Genomic DNA, 22,568 nt, shown 5'->3' with positions numbered 1-22,568 from the left:
ACCCAAGCAAAAAATCTGGACAGAATCCAGTTTGAGACTGAACTGAATTCAAGATATGACACCTTGCCATTGAGGAGGGTGAGGTGGGGTGCAGAACTCTTGTAAATTTCCTAGGCAGCATTTAGATCACAGACAAGGAGGAAAAAGAACTGTGTCCAAGTGACAAACACACAGTAACACGGGAGCTTCCGGGAGGCGATTCACAGGTTCCACTGTTTTGGGGATGGAGACCCCTGACTAGACCTACAAGATGACGTAACTGGCACCCCTCGAGATTGTCAAGGGATCATGACACAGGCCAGAAAGGAGCGGAGAGCAGAGGGATGCAAGTTCATGAGACCAAAAGAGAAGCCTGAGCCAGAAAGGAAGTAATAAAAATTAAAAATGGACCTTCTGCCAAAAAGGCAATAAATTCTCTCCATCCAGAGGGGCTCTGGGAACAAGGGCACAGCTCTAACCCCAGAGGTCTTAGTTCCAGGGTCTCTACTGACAGCAGATCAAATCTCAACGACAAACAAACCTGCTAGGGCAAACGACGTCTTCCATATGGATTCATAAGGGACATTTCCCCTCAAGATAAAAATTCAAGAAAAAATAGAAAAATCAGCTAGAGGGAAAACTGCAAAGAAGACTCATAAGGCATGAGGTGAAAGATGAAGCCTTTGTCAAAAGCTGCATCTCTGGAATCCCCTCCCCCCGACCCCCCAAAGAGCCCTCTATGGGCTGTTTAAACTAAGAATGGTCCAGAAGTCTGGAAACTCGAAGTGAGAAGTGGCGAGCTCTCCTTTTACATTTAACACCACCATTAAGATATATGAGCTGTTCACCTGCTTGATGTCTCCCTGGTTGCAACTTTAGTGCAGACTACAACACAGAAGCTGCGAGCAGGAGATCTGGACCCCGTGCTGGGCGTAGCTGCATCCACCTGTTCCCTCTGGCAAGTACCTCCTGGGTCTCAGGCACTGGGCCGGGTGCTGGGACACACGGGGAGAACCAGGCATGGAGCTGCCCTCTGAAAAGTTATGGGAGCGGGAAAAGCAAGACGTTTTGCAATCACACGTACACGTGAAGTTGCATCTGTGATGAGTGCTTGGGAGGAAAGGCACTGAGCGCTGTGACAGCCTCTCACAGGGGAACGTGAGCTGGTCAGGGGAGGTCAGGGGAGGCTTCCGTGACGAGGCGACAGTTGAGCTGCCGTCTGAAAGACGAGGAGTTAACTAAGCCACGGCAGGGACAGAAGCCTGTTCCAGGCTGGTGTGAAAGGCCCTGGGGCGGGGGCGAAGGGTAGCAGAATTGCCACCCCAACGTACGCCCTTTTGGCATAGGATCATTTTGAACTGAATGCAGCTGAGAAGCAGCAGACGCAAGAAAAGCTCACTGCCCTCTCCTTATTTGTCTAGAATCAGGACATACACTTCTAAAGGTGTCCCCCTCTTCCTCTCTCTACCAGGAAGGACAGAAGTTAATCACCAAAGACAACTCTAGACACTCATCAGCCCAGAGACGACACCGAGTCTACCTGAAAATCCTCCCTGAAACTAGTCCTTATCTACCACTAGTCTCCACATATATTTGCCTTTCTACAATTTGCCAACCCTAGAAGCTCAAAGCCCCTTTCCTTTGTCTTGTCACTTGTCTACAAAGTTATCGTTCTTTGCTAAGATGCTACAGAAATTCACATTCTAACCACCCCTTTTTTGAGTCGCCCATCGCTGAGCACGCACATGATGCATGTGTTAAAAAAACTTGCTTGCTTTTCTCTTCTTACTCTGTCTTTTGTCAGCCTAATTTGCAAGGCCCCAGGCCAAGGAATCTAAGTTGGGTAGAGGAAAAAGGCCTTTTTTTCCCCCTCCCCACATTGGGATGGAGTAAGGGGTTCATGGTGGAAAAGATGCCTGGAGAGGTGGACAGGCCAGATCATGTAGGACTTGGGTCTTAATTTTAGGATAAAAGCATGGAGGGCAGGAGTGGGGAAAGATGTACCATTTGCTTAGCCAGTTTTGGCTTTCTGTCCTGAGAGTGGCCTGCTGGTCTGGCTAACCCCCAACAAGGCCAGGAGTCTGGTCAGGGAATGGAATCCCGGCCCTGGCCATGCTGCCCTGCGACACCTAGAGGCAGTGGTCCAAGGACTTCGGGATTTCAATTCTGTGGCCCCATCAAACCAGTTAATTTGAAGCCAGGCGTGAAATAATGTATTTACTGTTGAATGTCTGTCTTTTGTTTTTTTTTTTTTTCCTCCTTAACTTTCTCAGTCAAGCCCTGGAGATACCACAAACAAAAATATGTGATGCCAGTAATACCGGATGGCAAATTTATTCTCTGTTTGATAAAGTTTATACTCTAATGCATAATAATAAATCTCTTTATTATTTCCTAACACGTTGCATCTCCCTAATGGCTCAGTAAACATCGTCTAGGTTACAAAAGGCTGATTCCTTTAGGCACTATTCTGCTAGTAAGGATGCTCTTGCTTTCAGTTGGTGCTGGGTTAGCATCTGAGGCGGAAAGTGCTGATAGGAAGCAAACTTAACTGCAGGGGTAGAAAAAGCGTGCGGCTCCAGCATCAAACAAAAGTGTCTGGGGTCCTGGTTCTGCACCTGGAGGACTAAGCCACTGGACCTCTCTGAGCCTTCGTTTCCTTATCTGAAAATGGGATACGGACTGCTGTTGTGTTAAAGGACATCACGGGTGTATATAACACGCATGGAGGGGTGCCCAGCGCGCAGGGACTGTCACAGTGGCAGGAGGAGTAATCTGGAGAAGACAGCCACAGCTTCGTGGGGGGGCCAGCGACCCACTGGGCTGCCTAGCAGGTGGGTCATACATTACATCCCAAAGCAAGAGGAACCACGAAAAGGAAAATATTTCATTCAGAGGATTTCCCAGCTTAACCTCTGCCTAAACCTCTATTCTCATTTTTAAAGCATGCAAGCATCTGCGGGTGATTTCAGGCAGGCCCATAGAAGGCAGCTGTGTTCCCCCTCCAGGGAGGCTGCCGGGAATGATGGCGGCAGCTGGCCGGGATCTCACGTGGAGAAACGCAGCTGCTGTTCACATCCAAAAGCGCCCAAGTGCAAGGGCGGCTGCCTCCGTCTGACTTGCCCTGGCCCATGACCTTGAGAGGCACTGACAGATTTTCCTACCCGCGATTTGTCTTTCAGGCAGATCCAGAGAGTGACAATGACAGAGGAGTCGCCCCAACAAATAGGATGCAGTGAGGGGGGAGGGGACTGCATTTCTGGACATAGAGCCTTGGCCCTCGGGGCACTTGGGGAGTTGGGGGAGGACCTGGACCTCAATGGCCAGACTCCCAGGGGCAAGCCAACATCCTGCATGCCTGGTTTTTGAAAGTCTTTGCTTGAGCAAGGTTTGATCCCTAATTTGAGAGAAAAGCCCGAGAGGGGACAACACCCACTAGAAACCGCCCAGTCACATTAGGGACCTCGGCTGTATGATGGAGGCTTGGGAGCTCTCAGAAGCTTCACCTCCTGGAAGATGTCCTTTATAATCTCTATGCACATTTCTTCTATTCTAGGTTTCCAGAAAAGGTCTGGTTGTACGTCAGGAGGCATCAAGACTTGGTTTCCGGGCACATTCTCCAAGCGCCTGCCTCCCCAAATCCACCCTTGGCTCGCTCAGCAGAGACCTTCAGCCTCACAGAATACCCTCAGACCAGAGTCTTCGAGACATCTGGGAGAACTTACTCCTTTCCTAGGCTGAGGAGGGCCTGGGCCAGCCTCGCTTGTGCCTGTCAGGTGTCCAGTATCCTGGCAGGTATCCTTGTAGTCATTCAGAAGGATTTCGAAAACGCGTCCTTGAGACAAATCCTAAAAGCTCCCTCCACCCCCACTTTGCAAGCCTTCCCAGGTGGCCTTCAAGGGGCCAGGGGGCAATGTAGGGGGTCTACACATCAGGGGCTGGGTGACACAGTCCTCTGTCTTTGGCACAATGAGCTTCATACGTGGGACACTGTAAAAGAGTACAAATTAAGCCATCCATTTCCAATGGCCTTTTTCAGCCCCCCACCCCACCCTGGCCCATGTCAACAGAGGTCTTCGGGGGAATTAACTCATTACCTGAACCAAAACCTGAGTCCATTTTTTTTATTCAACAGTTCTGCAGAATCTTATGATACGCTGCCTCAGTTTCCTCCAAGTGACTAAGAGACGGGATCCAGAGACAAACACGGAAGCAAAGTAGGCAGTTACCAGCATCATTCTAGACGGGCAGGGAGGCAGGGTGGCCACGTTGGATACCGTCTCACTGTCCAAAACGGCAGCCACGCAACCTTCACCTCTTGCTGGACCCAAAGATCCCGACCCTACTCTTTCAAACCTCAGCTTGGGTCAAGGCCAGATGTCTAACCCTTGGTTTATAAAAGACCTGAGGTTGTTGGCCAAAGGGAAACCCAGTTCTCAGTACCGTTCTCGATAAAGTGCTTACGTTAAAAAAAAAAAAAGCGAGCTGTGTGTGTCACCTGGATGATTCTCTTCTACCTCCCCCTCCCCCCTTCTCCTCCAGCTCTCTGCTTTCAGGGCTAAATTATATGGCTCAGAGGCTACAGCCTAAGAAAAAAAGAGAGAGAGAAGGGAGAAGGGGCAGGCAAAAGGTGTTTACAACTGGTTTTGCTCCTACTCACAAGAAATGGAATTCAATTAAAAGCTCTCTCCATCACAAAAGTGCAAAATGGCTATGATTATCACCTGGCAAGTCAGAGCAGTTTCGGGCACAAGCCTGATGGAGAGGGGTAGCTCCAAGTCGCAAGCCTATTCCACCATTTTTCATTTTTCAGATTTGGTTTTTCTCAAGGACTCCTGAACCGATTCATGCAAAGCAAATGAGATTTCATAATAGACTCTGGGACCATTCCACCCCCAGGGGGCAAACCTATTCATTAAATGCGGGTGAGGTAATGCCGCCCATCTGCTAGGAAAAGCCTGTGCTCTCCGGGGCCGCTCCGGGAAGACGTGCTTTGAGCTCATCCTGGGGAAACGCAGGGGCTGAGAGCCTGCGCCTTCTTGGGTTTCCTTCCTAAAGATAGTTGCTCGGGACACGCCGAAAAACAGCTCATTCATAACTGCCTGGAAACTTGAGCCGTTTTTTCCCCGATAGTAATTTCACTAGTTTAGGGGAAGTGGCTTTCCCTTATCCTGAAAACCAGATGTCACGACAAGGAAGACAGCCCAAGTGGCAGAAAAAGCAGGAGGCTGGTAGGAGCCGAGGGCTGCAGGCAACTCCGGATCTAAAACGGTTTCTATTACTATATGAAGGGTTTCTTCAGGAAAACACAAAATCATTTTATTCCTAAAACACTTCTCTCTTCTTATGCATTCTGGATCTTTAGACTTAACTGGGAAATTGCAAGAATGGGTAAGATTTTCTTCACCATGGGGACAAAATTTGTTCTTAGTTTTTGATATTGGTTGTAAGCGGGGGTGATTTTTCAATTCTGTCCCTTTCCTGCAATAAAAAGCTATGTAATTCTTTTGTAAAAAATTTATTTTATTTTTGGGGAGTAGTAATTAGGTTTATTTATTCTTTTAGAGGAGGTACTGGGGATTGAACCCAGAACCTTGCATATGCTAAGCATGCGCTCTACCACTTGAGCTATACCCTCCCCCTGAATTCTTTCTTTCTTTCTTTCTTTCTTTCTTTCTTTCTTTCTTTCTTTCTTTCTTTCTTTCTTTCTTTCTTTCTCTCTTTCTCTCTTTCTCTCTTTCTCTCTTTCTCTCTTTCTTTCTTTCTTTCTCTCTTTCCTTCCTTCCTTCCTTCCTCTTTCTTTTTTCTCTCTTCCTTCCTTTTTTTTTCCCATTTTTGTTCTTTTTTTTTTTTTTAAAGAAGATTGAATTCTCAAATGTCACAAAATAGTTAATGAAAGCAATAGCTCACTGAAAAGCCTAAATAGAAAGCCTCCATTCTCTATCCAGAGCTGGAGTGGGGAGAATGTTGGCATCTTTTCCATAGTTTATCTATAGAGGTATTTATAACGTATTTGGCCGAAGCCTTGGAAAGCACAGAGGTGTGCAGCCAGGTGAGGGGGACTCTGGAAATAGCTGATGACAGTAGAAGGTCACACCACTACTCTTTCTTAACTGAAGCTCCGCTTCTGCAGCAGGACAGAAACTAGCTCCAACTTCCAATCCGAATTGCGATCTTCATTTCACCCCTGACAGTTTGCAAAGAGCTTGGCTTGTGTGCCCCGGGACTTGAGTTCTAGAAACATCTCTGCCACTCACTTACCTTCAGCAAATCACTGACCTGCTCAGTTTGAAAAGGCAGTGCCCAGCACAAAATAGGTACTATAGGTGCCCAATTAATCTTCTTTTTCTAACAGCTTCATTGAGAGCCAATGAATTCACACACCATAAAATTCACTCCTCTAAAGTATACAATTCAGAGGATTTTAGTATATTCACAGACTTGTGCCACCATCACTGCTACTCATTTTTGGACGAATGAATGAATCAGAAGTTTAAAGGTAACATGGCTTTAAGTTCCAGGCTGCACTCTGAGCACATTTTGTGAAATAATTTACCTTATTTCCCCCAACAAATCTCTGACACTATACTGTTATTACTCCCATTTTATAGTAAAGTCGCCTGAGATGTGCACCCAGGCTGTCCAGCTGCACAGCCAGCAATCTTAACCAGTTTGAAAATTCTGTGATTCTATTAAGAGTGTGACATAGGGAAGCTCCTTACTTATCACATCATTCATGCTATAAATAAAAAAATCAATAGTCTTCCTTTTCATGTTTGTGACAGATTTTCTGTCGTGAACCCAAAAATGTCTCTGTCCCAGGAAGTGGCAGGAAGATTGCCAGACTGTCCACCCTGTGGTGCAGGGATGCATCTGACTCATTTTGAGGTCCCTAGCACTCGGCACTTAGCAGAATCTCAATAAATGACTGACAGGTCAGGAAAGAACATTGCCTGCCATGCATTACACAGGGTCCACCTAGAAGTCTCCATTTAGGCCAGTCAGAAGGAAGAACCAGGTGCCCATGGCAGGCTTAATAACCAGATCCAGATCACATCAGCCATCACCAGCTGGTACCCTTGGACCCTTGGACCTGAAACTGGCATTGATGTTTTAGGATTTTCTTTTTCCGTTTTCAGTTTTATTATGTAGAATTATTACAGTTCGACTACACATACACATTATATTGCATGTAAGTATATATATACAGTATATGGCCCATTTTTTAGTTTACATATATGTACTAATTATTGTCTCTAAGAACAGATTAGATCTTTAGCTTTTTAAACTTACATAGTTATCAGAGGGATAAAGACGACTACAAAATAAGAATCAACAGAATGCGGTAGTCCAATCATAAAGGACAGTCAAATGTGCTTACACATATTCAAGAAATCAAAATAATAAGTAGTTCATTTGTGTCCTTATTATTATTGCTATTATTTTTTAGATTCTTCATACAAATGATGTCATATGGCATTTTTCTTTCTCTTTCCGGCCCACTTCACTTAGGGTGACAATCTTCAGGTCCACAGGATGGTTTTTCCTCTATTATTTATTTTTTATTTTTTTTTGGCAGGAGGGTGGTGGGAGGAGTCGGTAAGAATGAATCAATCTGGATAAACCATGGAGAAACACATCACCCTTCATCCACAGAAAGAGTAGCATGAACAGTCCTCACCACTTTAATTGAAAATCTAATTTGAGCATGTGATTACAGACATCACAGGCTCACTGATTCGGGGGCTTGTTTGAATAACCTTGTACATTTAACCGGCCGGGGTTGGAGGAGGGAAAGACTCAGAGATGTGCTAGTTCAACGCCAGGCCCAGCCCGGGAGCTCAATTCTCCTTCCTTCTAGGACTCAAACAGCCAGCACTTTCCCATTGCTATGGCCAAATGTTGTGACTCACTCAGCCTTAGGGAAAAAAAAACAACAAAAAAAAAACTCCTGATGCCCGTAAACAGCACAAAATGGGGAGCGGGCAATGGAAGGGAAGAATTATAGTAATGTATTTTCATGCTAAAAAAAAGGCTTTCTTCCCCCTCTTCCACTGGCTTTGGGCAGCTCCCGAAGGACAAAAGGCTATTCTGGTGCTTGACAGCCAGCCCTATGGGATCTGCTTTCAGAGCTCAGGGTCCATACGAAATCCCCCGAAATCTTGGGGTTAAAAGGAAACTCAGCTGGAAGCCTGGGGTGGCGGAAGGGAAGGCTGTCTCTGTTTCTAAGGCATGCCACCAACCCAAATACAAGCAGCTCCAGATAAAAGCCGGCCTCCCCACAGGATTCTCCCTGCCAGAACTCACAGCTAGCAAGACTGTATAAAGAAAGACGGCCAGCATCCTCCCGGTCTGCAGTATTTAATAACGAGGTTTCCATCCTGCACCATCTAACCAGGGTGACCCGCTGAGACAGCGTCCCCCATTTACATGGTTTTCAGAGAGGTCTCCATGAAGATCTTCTGAGATTTTCTGACTGCCCCTTGCTCCTAGGCATCCATGCGAGGTAAAGGGGGGAGCTGCTACCTTACAGGGATGCTTGGCATGAGAAGAAAAAGCCAGCTGTCAGAACCCTGGGGATTCACTATGTCTGTTCTCAGAAGAGTTGCTTTCTGATTTCTCTTCTTTCCCATCAAATTTCACCAATCCAGATCCTCACATGTATGGTAGGGAAAAGTACAAATCACGAGGGAAGGTTACCATCAGCAGAAACCTTGGCGAGAAGCAGCTAAAGGATATGGCCAGGCAAGAGGTACAACTGGACCGTAACCTAGGCTACCCAAAGACTTGAAAGCAAGGACCCAAACAGATATTTATACATTAAAGTTCACAGCAGCATTTTTTTTTATTCACAATAGCCAAAAGGTAGAAAAAACTCAAGTGTCCATCAATGGATGAATGGATAAACAAATGTAGTACACACACACACACACACACATATATACAGAGAGGAATATTATTCAGCCATAAAAAGTTATGAAATTCCAATACATGCTACAGGATGGCCATTTTGAGAACATTATATTACATGAAAAGCCAGACAGGAAAGGACAAATATTGTTTGATTCTGTGTGGGATGATGAAAAGGTCAGGAAACAGACAGTGGTGATGGTTGTATAACATTATGAGTGTACTTAATACCACTGACTTTTGCACTTACAAATGGTTTAAAATGATCAAATTTTATGCTATCTATATTTTACCACAATTAAAAAAAAATTAGACAGTAAGACTCAGAAGCCAAGATTCTGTCTTAGCCATCTGTGTATCTCCCACACCTAGTATACTCCAGCTTAGAGGGGCGAATTCCCAGATGTCTACCAAACTGACCACTTAGGAGAATGGTTGTAAAGCTGTATCAGTTTACAATGTGCCCTCACCAGGCATCTGATGCCTCAGGACCCAAACCGCAGTAGTTATCATTCCGAGAATTCACAAAATGATCTCATCTGCAGAGGTAAAAATTCATCCAGCTGTATTTCTCTAAAAGCTTTATGTCCATATAGATTTTATAGAGATTCACATAGGTTTTATTTCTCTTGCTACAGGGACTGATCATTGTCATTAAAACCTAAGTCATTAACAGAAACAGTAAAATGGCCCCAGACACACATCTATTTGGCTCAAGAAGATAGAGACAGACTCGATTTCAAAGTTACTATAATTTTATAGAAAAGGCATAGATTGGGAAGGGGGTCTTTGGAATAATTTTCTCCAAAACCCTCAACTAAAGCATAAGGATTAAATTTCTTCAACAGATCTTTATTGAGCACCTAATCTATGCTAGGGGCCCACCATTCAGGGATGTGATGTTTAGTGGATTTTCTCAAATTCTAAATCTGTGAAAAATCAATTGGATCCGAACAACTTGTTCATTTCTAAATCATTCCTAACCAGAGGACATATCACTTTAAGAAAAAACTCTGCTTTAGGGGGAGGGCATAGCCCAAATGGTAGAGTGTGTGCTCAGCATGCACTAGGTCCTGGTACCGCCACGAAAAAAATAATAATAAAAAAATAAAAAATAAAAAACAAACAAACAAACAAACAAATAAAATTACCTCCCCACCAAAGAAAAAGCTCTGCTCACCAATTCCAGTGTGTGTTGGGTGGGGGGAGGTGTTTCCTCCCACAACACACAATCCTGGGACACCAGCTGAAGGTCCTATGATTCAACTCAATTCTGACACTTATCTACCTGGAGTTAGCCTCAGATTCCACAGGTGAAGGACCCAGCCCTACAAGACTGCCCCCTCCCCCATTTCAGATGCTAATTGCAAGCCCAGGTTGTTATCTGTGCTTCTCATCAACCAGCTACAGGCTGGAGGTTCCCACACCCCCTCCTTGGGCTCAATCAACCTGCGAAAGCAGCTTGCAGAGTTCAGGAAACCTGTTTTCTCACTTGATTACTGGTTTGTTATAAAAGGATGTAACTCAGGAACAGGCAGATGGAAGAGATGCCTGAGGCAAGGCATGGGGAAAGAGCGTATTCCATGCCCTCGGAGTGAACTACTCCCCTTGAATCTCCACATATTCAGCAACTTAGAAACTCTGTGAACCCTGTCTTTTTGGGTTTTTAGGGAGGCTTCATTATATTATGTGTTGTTCTGACTTGAGTGCCCCTTGATTTCCCTTAAAGAAATATCCCTTCTGCCACTACCTCCTTCTGCCTATGGTCCAGGGGAGCTGACACCTCTTCAGCTCCGAGAGGGAGTGTGCGACCCAAGCCTGGCTAATCAGAACGCTGCACCTTCACTCTGCACTCTCCCTCTGGAGTCATGAGGGGCAAGAGAACCAAACAAAGCCAGTAAGACTACATTCTGAGACTGGTTGGAAGTGAAAGAAATCGAAAAAATGGGATGAAAGCCCAGAGCTGCTGTCAGTTATCTTGATAGCACAAGGAAAAGAACCTACCAAGAACAGAGCCAATACAGAGAAAAACACAGCTGAATAGGGAAAGAGGGACACTGATTATGTCACTTGAACCCCTGGATCCAGCCATGCCTGAAGCCCATGCCTGTACTCTTGAGTGATCTGAGCTATTAATCCCTGTTTGAGTTATGTAGTCCCTTACTTTTAGCAGCATTTCATATAAAACCACATTCCTTAAAACCATGCAGAACTAAAATCACATTAAAAAAAACCTAAACTGTAAAAACATTGACTTTTTTTCATTTTTAGGATAGTACTTTTACTAATTACAGTATTTATCATAAATTTCTTCATTTATTTTAATATATTGTACAATACATTATTCCATTCTAATCTACCAATTGTAATATGAAGAAACAACTAATCAGATGGTGCGATTTTCCTATTTATAACTCTTTGAGAAAAGAATCAGCAAATGAGACCTTGCTCACTCAAGGTCATCTCACTCAGTCTTGTGCATGCAAAGTGTCAGACACCACACATACACGCTGCCCTATTTGTTACAAAATGTTTTGGGTCCATAATCAGAAGTTAAGAGTAAACGCTGATACCAAAACATGCCAATAGAAATTTGAAACAAAATATCTATGTGGGATAATCTGAGCTGTTCTGCACCTTGACTGTGGTCATGGATCTGCAACTCTTTGCCTTTGTCCAAACTCAGAATTATATGGCAAAAAGAATGAGTTGTACTGTGTGTAAATAAAAAGTGAATATAAATACACAAAACTTTCTAGGATCAGAAAAGAAACAAAGACCACACGCATTACTCTATAAATCAGCACATGCAAACGTGAAAGAGTTCTGAAAATGAAGTCACCACTCTTGAGTTAAAAGGATGTTTCTGAATAGTTGGTATTGACCAGAGACAATACCTGGTCTTTGTGAACTTGAAAACGTTCAAGCTTGTAACTCCACCCTTCCTTTCTCTACTTCACTCTCACTATAGTTGATACAGACAGGATTGTACAATATCTCCGGCCACTCTTTGACTTTGGCTGAGAAAAGCACACAAATACAAAAACTGCCCCCAGCTACAGGATGCTTGTCCAGAAGTCAGTCTGAAAAAGGGTTCACATAATAGTTTTCAAACTCTAAGAAGGATGCCTTCTTTTGTGTGTGTGTGTGTGTGTGTGTGTGTGTGTGTGTGTGTGTGTGTGTGGTGTGTGTGGGGGGGGTTAATTAGGTTTATTTATTTATCTTTTTAATGAAGGTACTGGGGATTGAGCCTAGGACCTCGTGCATGCTAAGCATGCACTCTAACCCCGAGCTATGCCAAGCATGCACTCTACCCCCGAGCTATGCCCTCTCCCCAAGAAGGATATTCTTTAGCTCCACCCCCATGTCTACCTACCTTGCCAACATGTTCAAGGTCAGTGGCAAATAATTTGATCAGATTAGAAAGCATGACCTGTATAGCTTTCATGTATTCACAGTTTATGAGCCGTATGCCTAGTTTCCCCGCAATGCATCGACAATCATCATGAACTAGTTTAGAAATGATTATAGCATTAGATTATTATCCCAGAGAACATTTCTACTTAAGCTTTGCCTCCCTGAGAAGAAAAGTGCTATATAAATTGAAGGTCCTAAGGTATTACAGTAATCACTTGAGAAAGAGAAATGATTCACAGGATTGGAACTTGAAACAGAATAGCATTTTTGCAGCCTTCGAAAACTGTTCTGCTTTAGCTTTTTTCAAAGAAAAGTCGGCCAGAGAAACACACTGTTAGTTGAGTTAGAATTTCCAGTGCCTAAAATGTCAGGGATGTGCTTTTTCTTTCCAGGTGGAGTCTCCAGTGCCTTGAGTTCATAAAAGTAATTTTCCTAAAGAACAACAGGAAATAAGCCTCAGGGAGTTTGCGGTCCCAAAGGTGTAAGTTCCCTCGGCGGCCTGCGGCAGAACCGCACAGTAAAAGCAAGGAACCCAGGAGAGACCTACCGTAAAGAGAGAGAAGAGCATCCAGGTGGCAATCATGACCTGACTCTCCCTCGGTGACAACCCGACCTTGGGAACCAGCTGCTCCTAAAGCTTCGCCCGGGTTTCCCTTTGCGTGATCGGACATCCAACGCAAGGACTCAGCCCTCTGCCAGGTCACAGCGTTTCAGGGCAAGTGGGACGGAGCCGGCATCCTACACGCGCCCGTACCTGGTGGCCGCCGCCCCAGGAAGCACTCACACTGCAATGTGAACCGGTCGGACTTCTCCGATTGAAAGGTACACTTTGGAACCATGTTAGAGTCTTCGAGGGCAAATGAAACAGAAGCCAAGTGTATTTATTTGGACACAGCTGCTAATTATCAGATTACATTTTACCAGCTCAATTATTATTCAGCAAATGCTTGCTGTTAGTTGAATTCAAAGGTAATGGGATAACAGAACCCTGAGGAGACAGTGAGCAGTCCCCCCCTTTTTTTTTTTATGTTATGATGACATTTTCTAATACAAACACCAGAAAGTGACCTTCAAGACTCTTTCCCTTCTGCAAAGCCACTGGCTGGCAACAATAAGGAGAGTCACTGGACACTGTGTTTACAGTAAAAACAAGTAACTCTATTAGTTTAAACAAAGGCACCTTTACAAAGGGAGGAAGAAAACCTGTTTAGCAAAGAGGCAGGCGTGAAAAGGGATGAGCACTTCAGGGAAAGTGATGCCAGATGAAGTCAAGACACAGATGCCCCTGTTAATGGAAAGGAATATAATTCTAGCTCCTAAGACACAAAAGTCAAAATTCTACTCCTACTGAGAATTGTTATTAGGGAGGGCTGGCGGGGGTGGAAGGGGTGGAATTCCACACTGTCCTACTTTTAAGAGGTTTTGGGAAAAGATACGGGAAATTATGTTCTTGGCATCAATTAGGACCTCCTCTAGGTCCAAGGGACAGCACTATGACCTCACCCACTGGCCACTGGAATCAACCAGTCTTTATCTCTGAGTCAGGGCTTGCTGTATCCACATCGTATTCTTCAACACAGTTCTTTTCTCAATTGGTTTCTACATGCTTTACATGCTCTCTAGAGATCCTTTTCATTCTGCTTTGAAAAACTCTATCAGACAAATCTAGTCTTGCTTCAGCCTCAATTTCAACAAGTGAAGTTAAAGGAGGCAGCTCTTTGAAAGAGATACATGTGCTCTTCTTCAAATAATCTAATGTCCTTTTCTCCCCTGCTTTTCCCATCTGCCTAACTAATGCCCTCTCTCCCACTGCTCACTATGCTCTGGTCACAACGGCCCCTCCAACACCAACCTGTTCCTGCCCCAGGGCCTTTGCTCTTGTGGCTCTCTCTCCCCTGAATGTTCTTCCTCTAGCTCAGCTCTGCTCAATAGAACATTTTAGCGATGATGGAAATGCTCTGTTATCTGTGCTGTCCAGTATAGTAGCCACTAGCCGTATGCTGGCTATTGACTCCTTGAAATGTGGCCAGTGTGATTGAGGAACTGATTTTAATTACTTTAAAAGCAAATTTAAACAGCTACATGTGGCCGGTGGCCACCAGATTAGGCAGTGCAGCTACAGCTCTTCATGTGAGCAGCTTCTTTTCAGATTCAGATCTCAGCACAAATGCTGCCTGATCACCACATCTAAGCAACCTCCTCACCCCATACTCCCCTTTTCTTCCCTTCTCGACAGCTTCACCACCTGAGATGATTTTGCCTGTGTTTGCTTTGTATCGTTTTTCTCCTCTAGAATGTAAGGTCCTTGTGGACAGAAACCCTGTCTCTCTCATTCCCTGTGATCTCCCCAGTACTACCCAGAACACTGCCCGGCACGGAGCAGACACACTGTAAATATTTCTTGAGTCAGTCAATGAATGAATCAAGTCACCTGGCCACGGTGCTTCCTTGCTGGAACGGAAAAAGAAGCAGTCTACCCATCCTGGCAAATGAACTGTGAATGGCTTTTATCAGAGGTCTGACCCATGGAACCCTGTTCTCCAGCTCATCCAGAGCATCCAGTTCTGCACTCAAATGGTACAGAGGTGAAGGAACCTCCGACCAGGATCACAAGGTTGGAGATGCGGAGTCCACTGCCTTGGGATCCTCCAAGAACAGACACAAGACTCCTCTTGTGGCGTTGAAGAGCCACCTGTGAAGGAATGACTGTAACCCTCAAGCCCAACAAGATTCGTGCCAGCCTTTGTGGGAATGAGGTGTGTCAGATACGGGGCACGGGCCAGGATCAGGACAGACAGGATCCCCCGCCCTGTGGGTGCACACTTTCTCCAGGAGAGATGGACACACCAGCAATAATAAGATGAAGTGTTTTTTCTAAGGCTCTTTGAGGGAGGCTTGTACCAGTGCTTTGAGAGCACAGGAGACACCTCACTCAGCCTGGGGTAGTCAGGGAAGGCTTCCTGGAGGAAGGGCTGATTAATCAAAAGGAGAATAGAGTTAGGACTGCCACAGTGGTATGGGTTGGGGGTTACAAGTGACCAGGAGTTGGGGAATAGCTATTCCAGGCAGGAAGAGCAGCAGGACCAAAAATACTTGGGCTGAAATGGCAAACTATTTACAGAGAACCCAAGTAATTTGGGTTTTACTGGTGCATGAAGAGTGAGGTCTAGAGTGGCAAGAAATAAGGTTAGAGAAATGGGTGGAAGGTGAAATCACAGTTCATGGCTTTGAATGCCAAGGATTTGGGTTTTATGCTTAGGGCAATGCGCAAGAGGCGTTAAGAAGACGGATGAAATGACTATCTGCTCTTTAATGATCTTCATGACCCTAGAGATGTATTGTTGGTGAAGGAATTGGAAAGGGGCGTAACACTCGAGGCAAACACATTATGTAGGACAGGGATGGAAAATACGGCCCGAGTGTCCAGAAGCCTGATGGTGTCAGGTGGGCCACGTGTGATACGGCAGTTCTGTGGCTTCTCATTCCATGCCCCCACCACACACGTCTACCTTTCCTGTGCCCCTCCCCTCCAATATAATTAGACAGAAACTTTTAAAAATCAGTCTTACTATGAATCTTTATGACTTCTTTCAGATTAGCCATGTGATAAACTATGAGTACTTTTCTGAATATCTTACAACTTTCTTCAAAGCTGATAATAATCCTTTTCCCTTTTAACTTAATATTTTATATATTCCTCACTAATTTAGGCTCCTAATTTTTTTTCCGTAACATTTTTTATTGAGTTATAGTCATTTTACAATGTTGTGTCAAATTCCAGTGTAGAGCACAATTTTTCAGTTATACATGAACATACATATATTTGTTGTCACATTTCTTTTTGCTGTGAGCTACCACAAGATCTTATATATATTTCCCTGTGCTATACAGTATAATCTTGTTTATCTATTCTACATTTTGAAATCCCAGTCTGTCCCTTCCCACCCCCCGCCCCCTTGGCAACCACAAGTTAGTATTCTATGTCTATGAGTCTGTTTCTGTTTTGTATTTATGTGTTTTTTTGTTTTGTTTTTTTTTAGATTCCACATATGAGCGATCTCATATGGTATTTTTCTTTCTCTTTCTGGCTTACTTCACTTAGAATGACATTCTCCAGGGACATCCATGTTGCTGCAAATGGCATTATGTTGTCATTTTTTATGGCCCAATATTTTTTTTAATGGAAATATAGTCAGTTACAATGTGTCAATTCCTGGTGTACAGCATAATGTCCCAGTCATGCATATATATACATATATATTCATATTCCTTTTCATTAAGGTTATTACAAGATACCAAATACAGTTCCTTGGGCTATAAGCCCCAATTTTAACCATATCTTTAAATCTCTTCTCACAACACTGAGATGCATCAAATATTCTATTAATTCTACTTTCTTTATTCGGAAGTCTTCTGCAAATAAGATGTGTTTTTTCTTTAATTCCATTCTTTAGGCCAAATCAGTAGTGTTTTTTGGTTTGTTTTTTTTTTTTAACATTTTTTATTGATTTATAATCATTTTACAATGCTGTGTCAAATTCCAGTGCAGAGCACAATTTTTCAGTTATACATGAATATATATATATTCATTGTCACATTTTTTTCTCTGTGAGCTACCATAAGATCTTGTGTATGTTTCCCTGTGCTATACAGTATAATCTTGTTTATCTATTCTATAATTTTAAAATCCCGTCTATCCCTTCCCACCCTCCACCCCCCAAATCAGTAGTTTTAAACCTTAGGATAACAGGAATTATTATAAGGGCTACAGACACCAAACCATGTGTTCTTTCTATAGGTGGTACTTTATGGGTGACTCCAGGGGTGACTTTTATTTACCACACCAAGTTTCACCCTTTAGAGCCCAACCCTCCCATGTTAAGATGCTACCTGGGGCTATATTCACAAAAGTGTAAAACTAAGAGCTAGAAAAGTGATATTCTGGATTGGAACACAGGTTCCTTTCTTGATTCCACATATTAAGAAGGTTGGAGGTTGGTGGTAAAGGGCTTCAACTATGAAATGAAATAGAGATGGAGGAGTGGGGACCTGATGGAGAAGGAAGGCTGGGTGGTTGAGGCTGTGGTGTGAGCATGAAAACATTCCTCCAAATCTCTAGCATCTGAACTGCACGGACTCTGAAACCCCCAGCAAGGATGAAGCACAGAAAGAGAGAAGCCAGTGTGAGATTCCAGTTCACATAAGGGAGAATTTTCTGTCACCTGGGCACTGTCCAAATTGACTAGACTGCCACTGGAAAATCAGGTTCTAGTTGTTGGCAGAAATGGATCACTTGGGAAGCGGATGCTGGGGCTGGACCAGCTGACCTTTAAGGGCCCTTTCAGTCCTGGGACTGTCTGTGGAAAAAGTTCATGTCCACAGAATGTTAGCCCAAACAGTGAATGAAATGCTGTGCCCTGCCTAGCCAGACAGTAAACGTGGTGGGCGCTATTTTAAGAACATAATACAAAAATAGGCTCCTAAGAAAAGAAGTGTATGATTATAGGCAACATGCAAGCCACAATTCTCGTCTCACCCCTCTGCCTTTCCAAAATTTCTCTTTCTCTAACACTGTGTATTCCAAAACGCAAACAGTCATGCTCAACGAAACGTGCTGGTGCAAGCTGTGAATTTTCCCCGCTAAGAAAAATATCACTGGACTCATCACCTATTTCATCAATAGGAAAACCCTCAGCTTGAGCTCATGTGATTAATTTTCCAAAATACACATTTTTCTAGAAGACTTTGGGCAAATAAGCAAATCAAGTGTCAGAAGAATCATCTTCTCTCATTTGTTAACATATGCACAGTCTCTCTCCAACCCTCCCAAAGCAAGTTCTGCACGTTCCCACCTTGACGCAGCACCACCTTCTATTTAACTACGTTCACTTTCAATATGTACCTTTCATTCAATTGCTGGAAAGATACAAAATACCTTCACATAAACCACAGATTCTTGCACTTTCTGTTTCTTGGTTTCCTGGACTCAAAACACTTTAAATACTCAGCTTAGCCAATTCTTTTCTAAGCTACCAGCGGGCACAGCTTCTATAGGCGGAAGGATCAGAAAAATTGCCGGAGATGATGGTGCTTTAAGTACGGGCCTCCCACATTTAATCATAACCACTATGTGTGCTAAGTGGACCTGCTACACTGTGCATCCCATCTCTTATCCTAGCTGACATCACTTCTCTACGGTTTTGATTACCTAGAACTGTCAATCTTATTGGCAACTTCTATCGAAACTTCTCCTAGTAGCCTCAAACACAGAGATGAGAAGACTGATGGACTGAGCTTTTTCTCCCCCAACTTTTTTTTCCCTTTTAGAAAAACAGAAGACCTTGACTTTTCCTGTTTGCCAATGGCTACCACTGGACTCCCTTCTGAGATGCAGCCCTCAGATTACCTTCAAATCCCTTCTGGGATGTAACAGTAGTGATGGGTAACGTGTTTATATCCCCAGGGCTGCCCAGCCCAGAGCCTTGCACGTGGTAGAATCTTACGTTCACAAAACTGAGTGACGACGAGAGAAGGAACAAAGGTGCTTCTTGAGACAGGGGACACCAGCCTTCCAAGCCGAGTCTCTGTCTCTGCCAGGAGGTGACAAGCACAGAGACACAGACACACAGTGCAAAGCTGTGCGGCCCCTAGAGAGGACCACACCGCTCCATCCATCAGCGGGATCACAACAATTTTCCCCCCAAGTCTTTTCCGTATGATTCCTTGTGGGAAAACCCAGGGAAGCAGATGCTGGACCTAACATCTCAGCTTGAAGATTAAAATAAGCTGCATGTTTCCACCCCCTGGTATACATCAGAAAAGTGTATTTGCTGCTTTTAAGATGAAATGTTGACCACAGCCAGGAGATTCTGGGGCACATCATCAAACTCTACACGTGGGAAATAATATTCTACAGGCTGGTTCTTGTCTCGGTTACAAAGGGTAGTTGTTTACTTTTGAAAGAACAAATGTGTGTTCAGCCCGTATTTTTTAAGATTATGAGTCAACAGTAGTGTCAGAGGGCAAATGAGATATCTTTCTAATTAAAACAAAGGTTGTCTAAATCCCCAAGGAGAGTTTTTATTAAAAATTACCCTCAATGCAAGAGAATGAAAATCTAATAACAACCTGATATATAAGAAATACTAAGAATATGTGAGAATTTTTTTTCATATACACTTGGAGATAAGAGCTCTTTTTCCAATCTGCCTTATTTTTTTAATCGAAGTATAGCTGATTACAATGTTGTGTTAGTTTCCAGTGTACAGCAAAGTGATTGAATTGTACATGTATATCTGCTTTTAATGTCATTTCAGAATGACATGGTACAAAAACAAAATGACGTTAAAACTTCGTAGGGGCTAAACACACTATGATCATTTTTTAAACTACAGGAATATTTAACCGTAAAAAATTTCTCCATAGGGAAATACAGACTAATAGAAGACATTCTCATGTATTTAGCAAGCAGTGACTAATTACCTACTAAGTGTCAGGCCTAAGCTACTGGTGCATTTCTCACTGCGTCCAAAAATTCAAAAGAAGGTTCTTGTGTGGCCAAAGTAATGAAATGCACATGGCCTGCCACCTCCACCAGGAATGCACAGACTATCTAAATCAGGGGTTGGTGAAGACAGCCCAGGCCGGAGCCAAATCTAATTGTCACCTAATTCTTGTAAATACAGTTTTGCTGGAATATGGCCACGCCCATTCATTTACATATGGTCTAAGGCAGTTTTCAAGTTCCAACAGCAAAGCAGAGTAATTGCAACACAGACCATATGGCCACAAAACCTAAAATATTTACTGTCTGCTCTTTACAGAAAATGTTTGCTGATGCCTGGTCTCTATCAAGACATATCTGCAGAAAAACCCTGGGGCTGACTCAGCATTTGCCCAAACAGCTTTGGACTCCCAGAAAAAGAGTTATGAAACAGGCAGCAGATCTTGGGAACAAGAGCCCTGACCTGCAAGTCACAGGATGGAGATGAACGCCCCGCCTCACCCTTTCTACAGGCGACTCAGCCTTGGGGTTCACAGCTCCTCTCTGAGCCTGGGGTTTCCCATCTGTCAAATGGGAGAACTAACACCTGGCTTGCCTACCTCACAAGATGTGAAAGGGATTTTGCCACTGCGAAGCACAGCCTTCAAGAGAATGGGCTGTCACAAGAATCACGAAAGCGAACACTGAATTTGGGCTTAAGAGTTTCACGCTGGGAGTTTTCTATGTGTTTTTTTTTTTTTTTTAATCTCATCTAGTCCTCACAGCTGCCCTATTAGATGGGACTTTACAGATAAAGGAACCAAGGCTCAGAGAGGTTAAGGGATTTATCCAGTGTCACACAGCAAGTAAGTGGTAAGCTGAGACTCAAAGCCACGAATCACTCTGGAGCTTCTGCTATCAACTACCAAGAGCACCAGTTTCCAAAACTGCCCCACTGAGTGCTCTCCACCAAATCTATCCACTTCATTGAACAAAGGCCCACTGGCATCATCTCTGAGACAAGTGCTGGGCCTGGCCTGGCACTGGGGTGGCACAGTCTATGTGACAGCCTCCCTCCAGGGGCTAGATGTTAAGAATTGCCCATAAAATCACCATGAAAGCTTTGTCTATATAGGCTGGGAAAGGGAGTCCCAAGCAAAGATACATTACCTCGGCAGGTGCCAGAAGCAATTTAAAAATAATAAGCAACCCAGAACTGGCTTGCCTACACAACTCGAAGGCAGCCGTGGCAAGCCTCCACAGTGAGTCTGTCTTCTCTATACTTCTAAACGTTATGCATGCATAACCCGGGACCCTGCATTTTTACCTAACACAGCACATCTAACAAAAATATTAGCGGAAACTTAAAAACAGTGACAATATCGAATATATTCCATAGGTCTTTTTGTGTGAGGGGAAGGTAAGCTTTTTTAAAATTTTTATTTATTTATTTTCTTTTAGAGGAGGTACTGGGGATTGAAACCAGGACCTCATGCACACTAAGCATGTGCTCTACCACTGAGCTGTACCCTCCCCCTACAGGTCTTTATTTCCTATTTCTGGGTTTCGAAAATGGAGGTTCATTTGGCAACTTGGGAGATTTCACGATTGTCATTTTCATCCTTCTGAAAAGCAGTTGAGAAATATGTTTCAGGAGTCTTCAGCCTCGTGCCAGTTTACCCCCTATTTTCATTTCCAAGATCCTATTAGACGAACATATTCAGGGATGCTTCCAAAAACGTAAGTATAAGGCTGTTCACTGCAATATTATTTACAAAGGCAAACATGTGGAGGCCACCAAACCGCCCAACATAAGCCGTTATCTAAGTAAATTTCAATGGAGTATTTTACAGCTAGTACGACCACGTGCAGAAACCAGACTCATCTACATGGAGGGACGTTGTCTGTACTCTTCACGATGGTCAATGTCAAGAAAAGGGCTGAAGAACTTTTCCAGATGAGAAGAGGCTAAGGAGACATGACATCTAAATGATCCTGCACTGGGTGGGCCCCAGTTTAGAGGGTAAAAGTAAATTGCTATAGAGGGCATTTTGGAGAAAATTGGCAATATATGAAAATGAAGTTTATATTAAATATTAGTACTGTATCAATGTCAAATTTCCTGAATTTTAAAACTTTCTTGTGACGATATAATAATATAAAAGGGCATGATATCTGCAGCTTATTTTTCATGGTTCAGAAAAGATTGTATTTAAATTATATATAAAGTATGTATAATATACATACATTACATATAGACTCATATACATACATGAATATGAAGAGAGAGAGAGAAAGCAACTGTGGGAAATGTTAACAGCCGGTGAAAGCAAACACAAAAATTCTTTGTACTATTTTTGCAACTCTTTTCTGAGTTTAAAATTATGTTAAAATGAAAAGCTTAAAAAAGTCTGAAATTTTATGAATGGGAAAATGTTTGTGCCAAAATGAATAAAAACATTCGGATACAAAACTTAGTTCTGTTATATTTTTTGTATTTACTATTTTTTGAATTTATAGTAAAAACTATATATTCAGCATGAGGTCTCAAGAATGGGGACAGTTTAAAGTATGTATCGGAAAGGAACGAGCCCAAATGGTACCAAGTGGCATGTCGTTTTTGAGTGGTGAGATTCTATTTGAACTTTCTGTTTGTTTTTATACTTTATGTGTATCTACAGTTTTTACAGTAGTATTTTCATAATTAGGAAAAATTAAATATTATAGGCAAACTATTCCCTTATATAAATCACATAAACATCTGATTCAGTCTTCAAAC

At 43.3% G+C, this 22,568-nt stretch overlaps 1 protein-coding gene across 6 annotated transcripts in view; it reads right to left on the bottom strand.

Annotated features, from left to right (window-relative positions):
* Positions 1–22,568, bottom strand: part of PALM2AKAP2 (PALM2 and AKAP2 fusion) — a 448,665-nt gene that overhangs the window by 57,000 nt on the left and 369,097 nt on the right. The gene's annotated exons all lie outside the window — the stretch shown is intronic.

This window comes from Camelus bactrianus, chromosome 4 (genome assembly GCF_048773025.1).
Source record: "Camelus bactrianus isolate YW-2024 breed Bactrian camel chromosome 4, ASM4877302v1, whole genome shotgun sequence".
In the NCBI taxonomy this organism is placed as follows: domain Eukaryota; kingdom Metazoa; phylum Chordata; class Mammalia; order Artiodactyla; family Camelidae; genus Camelus; species Camelus bactrianus.
The sequence above is the reverse complement of the archived record's forward strand: the minus strand, read 5'-3'. Positions and strand labels throughout refer to the sequence as shown.